This window comes from Rana temporaria, chromosome 7 (assembly GCF_905171775.1).
Source record: "Rana temporaria chromosome 7, aRanTem1.1, whole genome shotgun sequence".
NCBI classification, from domain to species: Eukaryota; Metazoa; Chordata; class Amphibia; order Anura; family Ranidae; genus Rana; species Rana temporaria.
Genome location: NC_053495.1, coordinates 141,167,386 through 141,179,912, shown reverse-complemented (window position 1 = coordinate 141,179,912; position 12,527 = coordinate 141,167,386).

Sequence of the window (12,527 nt, the reverse complement as noted above, 5' to 3'; positions counted from 1 at the left end):
TACGTCATATCGCCTACGGCGGCCCCTCCCTGTAGGCGATCGCCTGGGACACGTGACAGGCTCCAGGCAATCGCCTGACCACTCATAGAGCACAGCGCCGCTCGGGCATGCGCAGTGACTGCCCAGCCGTGAAGCCGAAAGCTGTCACGGCCGGGTGCCCACAGTTAGAATGGAGGCGCCGGCGGAGAGTGGGGGAGAAGAGTGGAGCTGGGGGCAGGGAGTGGTTAGTGTAGCAGTGGGTGTGACCACCTGTGCTTAAGTTATGAGGCGCCTCCCCTGCTTCCAGGGAGAATGTTCTGGAAGGGGGCAGGGCCAGGAGCGTGAGTGACAGGCAGCTCATGTGAGGAGCCCTGACCAATCCCACTTGGTATTGGCAGGGGGCAGGCCTCCCATATAGCTGAGGTAACAGCTTACTGGGGGGGGGAGTTGTCAGACAAGAGACGTGGAGAATGGAGTACTAGATAACAGAAGGTGGCCATCCCCATCTGGGGGGGGGGGGGGGTGTGTGCCGATCGCGGAGGAGCCCGGGAGAGCTGGGAGGGAGCCTCATCCTGACACGGTCATGGAAGAGGTGTCTTGGAACAGAGGGGCTGGAGAAGCTATTGGAACGGATGTCCAGTTAAAGTTCTCCACCATGGCAATGTCAGTGATCGTCTGTTCCCTGATATAGGGAAAGACGATCACTGACGTCACATGTCCAGCCCCACCCCCCTACAGTTAGAAACACATATGAGGTCACACTTAACCCCTACAGTGCCCCCTAGTGGTTAACTCCTAAACTGCAATTGTCATTTTCACAGTAGTCAGTGCATTTTTATAACACTTTTCGCTGTGAAAATGGCAATGGTCCCAAAAATGTGTCAAAATTGTCCGATGTGTCCGCCATAATGTCATAGTCACGAAAAAAATATCCCCTATTTTGTAAACGCTATAAATTTTGCGCAAACCAATCGATAAATGCATTTTTTTTTACCAAAAATAGGTAGAAGAATACGTATCGGCCTAAACTGAGGGGAAAAAATGTTTTTATATCTTTTTTGGGGATATTTATTATAGCAAAAAGTAAGAAATATTGCATTTTTTTCAAAATTGTCGCTCTATTTTTGTTAATAGCGCAAAAAAATGAAAACCGCAGAGGTGATCAAATACCACCAAAAGAAAGCTCTATTTGTTGGAAAAAAAGGACGCCAATTTTGTTTGGAAGCCACGTTGTACGACCGCGCAATTGTCAGTTAAAGCAACACAGTGCCGAATCGCAAAAAGGGGCAGGGTCCTTAACCTGCATAATGGTCCGGGTCTTAAGTGGTTAAAACTGCTTGCGGCTTTAATGTAATGTCTGATCCCTGCAATATGGATGAAAATCATTGAGAAAAATAGCATGGTTCCCCCCCCCTCCCCCTAGGGCATTATCCGCCCCTTTGACCCTAAATACTCTGAACAGCAGTATACAGACGGTGCAAACAAAACATTGACTGTAGGTTTGTTGTTAAGTAGAATCTGTTTGTAGCTCCAACATAGAGAAGGTTTATCACCCCTGTAACATTTGTTTTGCTGTCTGTGCATCTGTTCAGAAGATTTCACCTCACTTTCTGTCCCAATGACAAATGTTTTTTTTAAAGCATCAGTGGACAGGAGACACCTCTTACAGAAGAGAATTTCCCTTACTAGGGGTAGATTTCCTCTCACTTCCTGTTGTCTCCTTCCGTTTGCAAGTAGGAGTTGTTTGTAAGTTGGATGTTTGAAAGTAGGGGCCTGCCGTATATGCTCTGCAGAACTTTGGCCCTTAGGTGTTGCCACAACACTAAGCCCTCACAGTTACTCTTGGTGGGTGCTGGAACGCCCTGCTGTGAACTATTATATCAAGAATTGTAATTACATGCCATTGTAGAACAGTGGTAGAAAAATTGGGCATCTGGTGCTGGTGCCACAACACTGTAAGTCCTCACAGTTACTCTTGGTGGGCACAGGAATGGGCCGTGCTGTTAAATATTAGATCAAGAATTGTAATTGCATGCCCCTGTCTGTTGAACAGGGGCAGAACAATTGGGTCTTTGTTGGTGGTGGTGCTGGTGTCACAACACTGTAAGCCCTCACAGTTATTTTTGGTGGGCACAGGAATGGGCCCTGCTGTGAAATATTAGATCAAGAATCAGGGGCGTAACTAGAAATCACAGGGCCCCATAGCAAAATGTTGTATGGGCCCCCCCCAGAAAAAAAAATCACGCCCACCAAAATGCCCCACATCCTTTATTTGATTTTATTTGATATCATTATAACTAAAGATGACCCGTTATGGCTCTATACATGTATAGGAGTATAAAGAGGACCTGTCATGGCTCTATCCTAGTGATTAGGAACAGAGATCTCTCTCCTCCTCCAGTCAGTCCCACCTCCCAGGGAAGACATTTAATCCCTTCCCTGACAGTGATATTTACACATTAATCAGTGCATTTTAATAGCACAGATCGCTGTATAAATGTGAATGGTCCCAAAAATGTGTCAAAAGTTTCTGACCTGTCCACCGCAATGTCGCAGTCTCACAAAAAAAAAAGATCACTGCCATTACTAGTAAAAAAAAAAATAATAATAAAAATGCTTGAAGTGCATAATTTCTATTATTACATTGTTATATAAAATAGTTCAACTCACCATATTGCAGAATCAGTACGAGCCTCGAGCGTGTCACTTGCCAACGTCACCTGCCTTCAGATGCGGATTGTCACCTGCCAAGTCACCAGATGCGGGTTGTCACCTGCCACACATTGCAGATTGTTACTTGCCACGATGTCAGACATTGAGGATTGTCACTTGCCACGAAGCCACCTGTCACACATTGTCACTTGCCACAACGTCACCTGCCACACGTAGCAGATTGTCACTTGCCACATCACCTGCCACACATTGCGGACGGGGAGGATGGAGATGACAGGGGTGGGCGGTAGGGAGGTGACGGGGAGGATGGAGATGACAGGGGTGGTAGGGAGGTGACGGGGAGGATGGAGATGACAGGGGTGGGTGGTAGGGAGGTGACGGGGAGGATGGAGATGACAGGGGTGGGTGGTAGGGAGGTGACGGGGAGGATGGAGATGACAGGGGTGGGTGGTAGGGAGGTGACGGGGAGGATGGAGATGACAGGGGTGGGTGGTAGGGAGGTGACGGGGAGGATGGAGATGACATGGGTGGGTGGTAGGGAGGTGACGGGGAGGATGGAGATGACATGGGTGGGTGGTAGGGAGGTGACGGGGAGGATGGAGATGACATGGGTGGGTGGTAGGGAGGTGACGGGGAGGATAGAGATGACAGGGGTGGGCGGTAGGGAGGTGACGGGGAGGATGGAGATGACAGGGGTGGGCGGTAGGGAGGTGACGGGGAGGATGGAGATGACAGGGGTGGGCGGTAGGGAGGTGACGGGGAGGATGGAGATGACAGGGGTGGGCGGTAGGGAGGTGACGGGGAGGATGGAGATGACATGGGTGGGCGGTAGGGAGGTGACGGGGAGGATGGAGATGACAGGGGTGGGCGGTAGGGAGGTGACGGGGAGGATGGAGATGACAGGGGTGGGCGGTAGGGAGGTGACGGGGAGGATGGAGATGACAGGGGTGGGCGGTAGGGAGGTGACGGGGAGGATGGAGATGACAGGGGTGGGCGGTAGGGAGGTGACGGGGAGGATGGAGATGACAGGGGTGGGCGGTAGGGAGGTGACGGGGAGGATGGAGATGACATGGGTGGGTGGTAGGGAGGTGACGGGAGGATGGAGATGACATGGGTGGGTGGTAGGGAGGTGACGGGGAGGATGGAGATGACAGGGGTGGGTGGTAGGGAGGTGACGGGGAGGATGGAGATGACATGGGTGGGTGGTAGGGAGGTGACGGGGAGGATGGAGATGACATGGGTGGGTGGTAGGGAGGTGACGGGGAGGATGGAGATGACAGGGGTGGGTGGTAGGGAGGTGACGGGGAGGATGGAGATGACATGGGTGGGTGGTAGGGAGGTGACGGGGAGGATGGAGATGACATGGGTGGGTGGTAGGGAGGTGACGGGGAGGATGGAGATGACATGGGTGGGTGGTAGGGAGGTGACGGGGAGGATGGAGATGACATGGGTGGGTGGTAGGGAGGTGACGGGGAGGATGGAGATGACATGGGTGGGTGGTAGGGAGGTGACGGGGAGGATGGAGATGACAGGGGGTGATAAAATGTATGACAGGCCTCAGAAGTAGGATGGTGGGATCATCGTGCTCCTCGTCATCCCCCTGTTCCTGGCATCCCACTGGGATGCCAGGAACAGGGGGATGACAGGAAGCATGATGATGACAGGAGACAGTAACAGTAGGTGGCATTAGGCATTAGGGCTGTGTGTGAGGTCATCACAAGCAGTGTCAGGCAGCGGACCATCATGCACAGTACCTCGCCGATGATCGCGCTGCTCTGGCAGGTGGCATCACAGCATCACAGTGGCAGGTCTGTCTTCTTCACTATGGCCAACGTCCATCCTGGGTGAGGTCAATGAGCTCCTCCGCATTACCCGCGCTCTGCACATGGTACAGCTGTTAGGAGATTCGCAGAGCGCGGGAGAAGGGGAGGAGCACACCACCTATTGACCAAACAATTGGATGATCGAGGTTGTGACAACCTCCCAGCGCCGCCTCCTCTTCCTCCACAGGACTGCGCGGCGGCAAGGATCACAAACAATTATTTATATCACACACATAAATGCAGGGGGAGTGGAGCGGGCGGAACGACATGGCGGGGCTCTTCATCCTCACCGGGCCCCACTCGGCTGCGGGCCCCATAGCACCCGCGTGGGTCGCTATGGCGGTAGTTCCGCCACTGTCAAGAATTGTAATTACATGCCCCTGTTGAACAGAGGCAGAAAAATTGGGCCTTAGGCACTGGTTCCACAACACAGCAACCCCTCACAGATACTCTAGTTCAGGGGTCCTCAAACTACGGCCCGCGGGCCACATGCGGCCCGCGGAGGACTTTTAACCGGCCCACCCGACCCTGACAGGCAACGCCGGTTACAGGGCAGGTTGTAACACAGCGATCCCGCTGTGTCACAGAGATCACAGTGTTAACAGTTCGGGCGCGCTGTGATAAATGTCCCGCCCTCCTCCTCCTAGACTAGCTCGTGTGATAGAGCCAGTGTTCTGTCTATCACACAAGCTGGTCTAGGAGGAGGAGGGCAGGACATTTATCACAGCGCGCCCAAACTGTTACCAACACTGTGAGCTTCATGACACAGCGGGATCGTGACACAGCAGGATCATGACAGCAGTTTGGCACAGTAAGGAGAAAGGCTGTGAGGGGCTTACGATGGTGATGGAGGCTGATGATGATGAAATGATGATGTAATGATGATGGTGGGGGGGGGCTGATGATGATGAAATGATGATGGTGGGGGGGGCTTGCAATGAGGGTCTGATGATGTAATTTTGAAGGTGGGGGGGCTTGCAATGGTGAGGGGGGGTTGCAATGAGGGGCTGATGATGGTGAGGGGGGCTTACAAAGGAGAGGGGGGGTTGCAATGAGGGGCTGATGATGATGATGTAATGATGATTGGGGGGGCTTGCAATGATCTTGATCGGCTTGCAATTAATGATTGTGAGGGGGGGCTTGCAATGAGAGGCTTACAATGATGATGGCAAGGGGGGGCTTGCAATGCGGGGATGATGATGATAATGTAATGATGAGGTGGGGGGGGCTTGCAATGATCATGATCGGTTTGCAATTAATGATTGTGAGGGGGGGCTTGCAATGAGGGGCTTATAATGATGAAGGGGGAGGGGCTGCAATGATCGTGAGGGGCTTGCAATGGTGAGGGGGGGGGCTTGAAATGATGGCTTGAATTTGAAATGGTGGTGAGGGGGGTCTTGCAATGATGGTCTGAAATGACAGTGAGGGGGGGCTCAAAATAACATATGTGCAGTGTGCATAGGAAATTGTTCATAGTTTTTTTTATAGTCCGGCCCTCTAGCGGTCTGAGGGACAGTAAACTGGCTCCCTGTTTAAAAAGTTTGAGGACCCCTGCTCTAGTTGGAGCGCAGAAATTAGGGGCAGAAAAATTGGGCCTTAGCCACTGGTCTGAACACATCGGTCAGACGGCTACCTTATTCACCGCTCCTTCTTAGACTGACCGAAGCCTCAGCAACACGTTGTCCAGGACCAGGATTTTGTAACCTCCCAGTCTCTGGGAACGCGTTGCACAGACCTTTCTGCAAGGCCTCCCGAAGATGTTTCATCTTCTGCTCCCTCTGCGCCAGCAAGATAAGGTCCGCAACCTTACCCTTGTAATGTGGATCAAGGAGGGTTGCCAGCCAGTAATGATCCCTCTCCTTGATAGCACGAATACGAGGATCCTTCCTCAGGTTTTGCAGGATCTGGGAGGCCATGCAGCGTAGGTTTGCTGAGGCCTTCGGTGCGGAGTCCTCTGGGTCACTGAGGACGACATCATCCGCAGCCACCTCCTCCCAGACACATACAAGTCCATGGGTTTCTTGGGACTGTAATTGATCCCTTGAAGACTGCTGCTGATGGTGAGTGCTAGGCTCCACCTCCATGCTGAAACAATTCTCCTCCTCGTCCTCTTCCTGTGTGATAGGCGGGCAAGCAGGAACACTGTCTGGATAAAGGGTGCCTTGAGAGGTGAGGAAGTCCTCCTCTTCCTCCCTCTGTTCTGCCTCAATTGCCCTGTCCATTATTCCATGCAGCGTGTGCCCCAACAGGTGGATAAGAGGGACAGTGTCACTGATGCATGCACTGTCACTGCTCACCATCCTCGTGGTCTCCTCAAATGAGGACAGGACAGTGCATGCATCCCTGATCATGGCCCATTGGTGTGGGGGAAAAAAACAAGCTCCCCTGACCCTGTCCTGGTGCCATATTGGCACAGATACTTATTGATGGCTCTCTGCTGCATGTGCAGGCACTGCAGCATGGCCAACGTAGAGTTCCACCTGGTGGGCATGTCACAGATTAGGCGGTTCTTGGGCAGGTTGTATTTCTTTTTTAGTGACTCCGGCTGGGAGTGACAATTACCTGGCACTCTGAAAGACAGGATGTAGATTCTGTCTTTCAGATCAAAGACAGCCAATCAAATTGCTCAGCTATTCAGTGGATAGAGAATATAATCTTGGAGTTCAGTCTTGTCACTCAGAGAATAGTCAGCCAGCCGAGCATTGGTATTATATGACCGTCGGAAATGCACACAGAGGGCCTAATTCACAGCCAGCGGCGCAAATTAAGTTACTCAAAACTTATGTCATTTAAGTTACGGCGCCCTAATTTGGTGTCGTAAGTGCCGTATCCACAGCGCATATGCGCACAAAATTGCGCAAGCGTAACTTAAATCCCGAGTCGTAAGGCGGGGTTATTGCAAGTGAGAAGGAAGTGGGCGTGCTTCATTGTAATGAGCCGTGACCCCATGCAAATGAAGGGCCGGCCGTACTGCGCATGCGCGCACGAATCTGCTTCTCACTGGGCATGTGCAGAACTTGGCTTGGCGCAATCAGTGAGATAGGTAAAAGGCCAAGCGTACTTAGTTTGAGGATCGCCCTGTGTATAAATAGCCCCACACAAACACACTTTCCTTGCAAAAGTATTTCCCTGTGTTACCCTTCCTAGAGCAAGTTGCTTCTGCTCTGAACGTTTGTCGGTGTTTGTTGGTGAGTTGTGTGTGATAGAGAAGTTTTGGAGGAGTATTAGATTGTAGTTGGTGTTTGTTTCTGCTTAGTGTATTTTCTGTTTGTTTTTTTCTGAGTGTATTTTTTTTTTTTTTCTGATTGTATTTTGTGTTTGTTTTTTGCTGATTGTATTTTGTGTTTGTTTTTTGCGTGTTTGTTTTTGAATTTGTAGTAGCTGTCTGCTTGTGTGTTTTGCTTTTTGTGTGTTTCTTCTGTGAGTTTTTTTGTTTGTTTGTTGTGTGTGTATTTTTGTTTGTTTGACCTGTGAGTTTCTTCTTGTTGCTGAGTGGTGTCTGTGATGGCACCCAAGCGCAGGAAGCTCAATTTTAATCAGGTAGAGAAGCAAATTCTTGCTCGGGCCATCGTCCTATATGGCCGATATTTACATGGCCCTGAGAGCCGGAATACCTCCCCGGCCCAAAGGAAGGCGATTCTAAAAAAGATTATGGATCAGATCAATGCGGCGGGGGGGGGGGAGACGAGGACCCCCCCGCTGGCATCCAAAAAAAGATCAACGATCTAAAGAGCGTGGTCCGTAACAAGGTGGCAAAGATCAATGCCCATACCACGGGGACTGGAGGAGGCCCAGCCTCCCCCATCAGGCTCAGTGAGGAGGAATGGGCAGTGGCCCGGTGTTTCCATCCAGAGCAGGTGGTGGGCCTGCGTGGATATCAGTCAGATGTTGCTGTGAGGCCAGGTACGTTTTTGTTTTTTCTATCTGGTGATTAGCATGTGTGGGTGGGGGAAGGGAAGATGTGCCAAGTGTGTGCATCCTCAAACCTGTGATTGTTTTGTGTCCTCCACAGATGACCAGGAGGTTGCTTGGCCATCAGGCCAGGCTGCTGCACCACCCCAAGGACAAGAGGCTGCTGAGGAGTCCCCAGGGGAGGGGAGTGGCCAAACCTCCCCTCATGAGGAGGTTGAGGGGGAGGAGGATGAGGGGGTGGAGGAAGAAGATCTTTAGATTGGCCGGGAAGTCCTTTTGGCCTCGGATAGGTTGACCCTTGAGGCGACCCTTGAGGCTACCCCAGAGGCTGGCAGCAGTCAGGCCACCATCAGGGGTAGCCCCTCCCACTCCTCCCCCAACAGGCCGCAACCCACAAGGGTCACTCTCTCCCCTCCTCCCAGGCTACAAGCCTCAGGGGCAGGCAGGATGGCAACCCAGGAGACCAGGGGGGTGGCCGAGCGTCTGCCGGCCACTCTGCAGAAGGACAATGCCCGGCAGACCCGCCATCTGGGTCAGATAAAAGAGACTCTCACCCAGATGGAGCACAGCCTGGTTGTAATGAAGGAGTCACTCAGTGATGGGGCCACAAACTCATTGGCGGTCATCACATGCTTGTGTGAGCTGCAGACCGCCACAACAGGCGTGGCCCAGGAGGTGACTGCCCTGACCCAGGCTGTGCAGGACAATACCAGGGCTGGCCAGGCCAATACGGCTGCCCTCACTCTCTGTCTCACAAGGATAGCAGTGGCCTTGGAGGGCAGGCCAGCAGGAGGACAGACACCAGGGGAGGCTCCTCCTTCCCGTGCTCACCCACCCCCCCATGAAGATACTTCCTCCCCTGCTAACACCCCCCCCATGAAGATACTCCGGTTGGCCGTGGGCGGCCCAGACGTAGCAATCGCCGCCGCAATTAATTTGCAGGGGTACTTTTGTTTTTTTATTTTTATGATTTTTTAATTTATTTTTATGATTTTTTTTTATATTTTTATGATTTTGTTTATTATACTGTACTTATGATTTGGTTTATGTGTGTGAATGATGTGTGAATGTGGGGGGGGTGGCATTCCTGATTAAATAAGGGTGTCACCCTCAGTTTTGGTGGAGAAGGGATCCCCAGGACCAGGGAGAAGTGATCCCAGGTCCCTGAATGGTGTATGAATGCACGGTAACAGAATTGGCGCCGTGGCGGGGCGTTACTGCTCCCAAGTACCGGGGGGGGGGTACTTGGATCTAATCCAATTAGATGTGCATGTGATATGTCTGTGCTAGGGACCACAGTGGTGTGCATTCATGCATTCTCATTGTGACATAATTAATGTGTGTGTTTACTGTGCAAAGATGCATTCTGCGAGGCGTCTCCTGACTGCTCAGAAGAGGGGGTACCCTTGGTCACTGAAGTCACTAGTCTAGCTATGCGCATGGATGCCCCTGGCATGTTGGCATACAGATTGTAGTCCAGCAAGTGTGTGTGCTCAGCTCTTCCTTAACCACTTCCTTACCGCGTCATTGTGAAATGACGGCGGCAGGAACCCCTCCTCGATCCAGGAGGACGTCATATGACGTCCTGGGCTTTGCGGGTGGATATCTGAATGATGCCTGCAGCTAGAGGCATCATTCAGATATCCTTCTCTCCTGCCGGCGATTCTGCACAACATAAGAACAATCATAGGGGCGATTCCGCCGCTAGATCGTTCTTACAGGCGGCGGGAGGGGACATCCCCCCCTCCCGCCGCCATCCGGTGCTTCTCCGGGCTCTCCCGTGCCATCGGGGGCCCGGAGAACGAATCATCCGGCGCTGGCAGGAAGCATAGAGATGACTGGTGACCAGATGGTCACCAGTCATCTCTATGACCGTCGTAGGACCCGGGCGCGATGTGATGACGTCACGCCCGGGTCCCCGTAAGTAAACAAAGCCGCAATTGCGGCTGCTAAGCAACCGTAAGCATGAGATCGGTGAATTTTTTTTCACCGATTTCATGCTTTCCAGCCTGGAGGAGAGATGTGCGGTCTTATTGACCCCACATCTCTCCATAAAGAGGACCTGTCACACACATTCCTATTACAAGGGATGTTTACATTCCTTGTAATAGGAATAAAAGTGATAATAAAAAAAATAAAATAAAAAAAAAGTGTAAAAAAATAAATAAATATGTAAAAAAATAAAAATAAATAAAAAATATTATTTTTAACACCCCTGTCCCCAGTAGCTCGCGCGCAGAAGCGAACGCACACGCAAGTCCCGCCGACATATGTAAACGCCGTTAAAACCACATATGTGAGGTATCGCCGCGTGCGTTAGAGTGCCAGCAACAATTCTAGCACTAGATCTCCTCTGTAAATCTAAACTGGTAACCTGTAAAAATTTCAAAGCGTTGCCTATGGAGATTTTTAAGTACCGAAGTTTGGCGCCATTCCATGAGTGTGCGCAATTTTAAAAAGTGACATGTTAGGTATCTATTTACTCGGTGTAACATCATCTTTCATATTTTACAAATAAATTGGCCTAACTTTACTGTTTTGTTATTTTTTTAATTCATGAAACATTTTTTTTCCAAAAAAAAGGCGTTTGAAAAATTATTGCGCAAATGGCGTGCAAGATAAAACTTTTCAATGACCGTCATTTTATTCCCTAGGGTGTCTGCTAAACAAACATATATAATGTTTGGGGGTTCTGTGTAATTTTCTAGCAAAAAAAATATGATTTGTACATGTAGGAGAGAAGTGCCAGAATAGGCCTGGAATGGATGTGTGTATAACTGCCCTGTATGGAAGTGGTTAATGGTGTTGCTTTAGCTGACCTTTACACGGCATTTGTAAAATTAGGGCTGCTTTTATAAAGTGTAAATTTACACATTGAAACTAGCAGAAGCGCACAGGGCGTAATCTACGGCGCACACACTTAATTTTGTGGATCGCCCTATCTCCCTCATTTGCATCTTTGCCTATCAAAACAGCGGCGTGTCTAGCGTAATTTGCACACGAAAAAAGCACCCGGTGTAATTATTTTAGGAAGGACGGAAAAACATGATTTTAAGGCGTATCTCGTTTTGAGGATCAGGCGCAAAGATACGCGCCGTGTAAATTTTTATTACGCCGCGTATCTCGAGTTAAGTTGGCGCATCTGCTTTGTGGATTAGGCCCAGAGTTTCCTGGCCTGCTTCAGGACATCCTCTAAGCCTGGGTACCTGCCCAAGAACCGCTGCACCACCAAGTTAAGGACGTGAGCAAAACAGGGCACATGGGTCAGTTGTCCCTGTCGGAGAGGAGGTTGGTGCCATTGTCGCAAACCACCATTTCTGGCTTAAGCTGGCGTGGCGCCAACCACCTCTGAGTCTTCCCCTGCAGAGCTGACAGAACCTCTGCCCCAGTGTGGCTCCTGTCCCCCAAGCACACCAACTCAAGCACTGCATGACATCTTTTTGACTGCGTACCTGCATAGCTCCTTGAACGCCTAAGAAGCACCGTTGGTTTCAAAGACAAATCAGCACAAGAAGAGGACACAGAGGAAGAAGAAGAGGAGGAGGTGGAGGAGAGAGGTGTGTCACAATCTACCAGTAGTAGCATTTTGTAGGTGTGGTGGCGGAACAACCTCCAACACTACTGTACCTTGTCCTGCATCCTTCCCAGCTGCCAGCAGAGTCACCCAATGCGCCGTGACCATGAGTCAGCGGTAATATGCACCTTACCGCTGACCGCCCTGTCCAGCGAGGCATGGACATTGCCTTCCACATGCCGGTAGAGAGCCGGAATCGCCTTTCCGTGAGAAAAAGTGGTGTTTGGGAACCTGCCACTGAAGTACCGCACATTCCACAAACTCACGGAAGGAGGCAGAGTCTACCAACTGAAAAGTGCTAGCAATTTAGCTAAGCTAGATGGCTGGGAATGAACTTATTTTGGGGCAGGGAAATTTGCCTGGTACAATCTGACGTTGGTGTACCGATAGTAGATTGCCCGCAAGTACTTGGCTGTGACACACCTAATTCTACACCTTCAGTCCTATCAGTGCAGGCTTCAGAGAGGACTGAAGGTATAGTGGGGTTGGAGATCTCAGCTTATGAGGAGCAAGGAGAGGTCCGCTTTGTTCTTTGGTGTGGGTCTTTGAGGTACGGCATGGCAGGT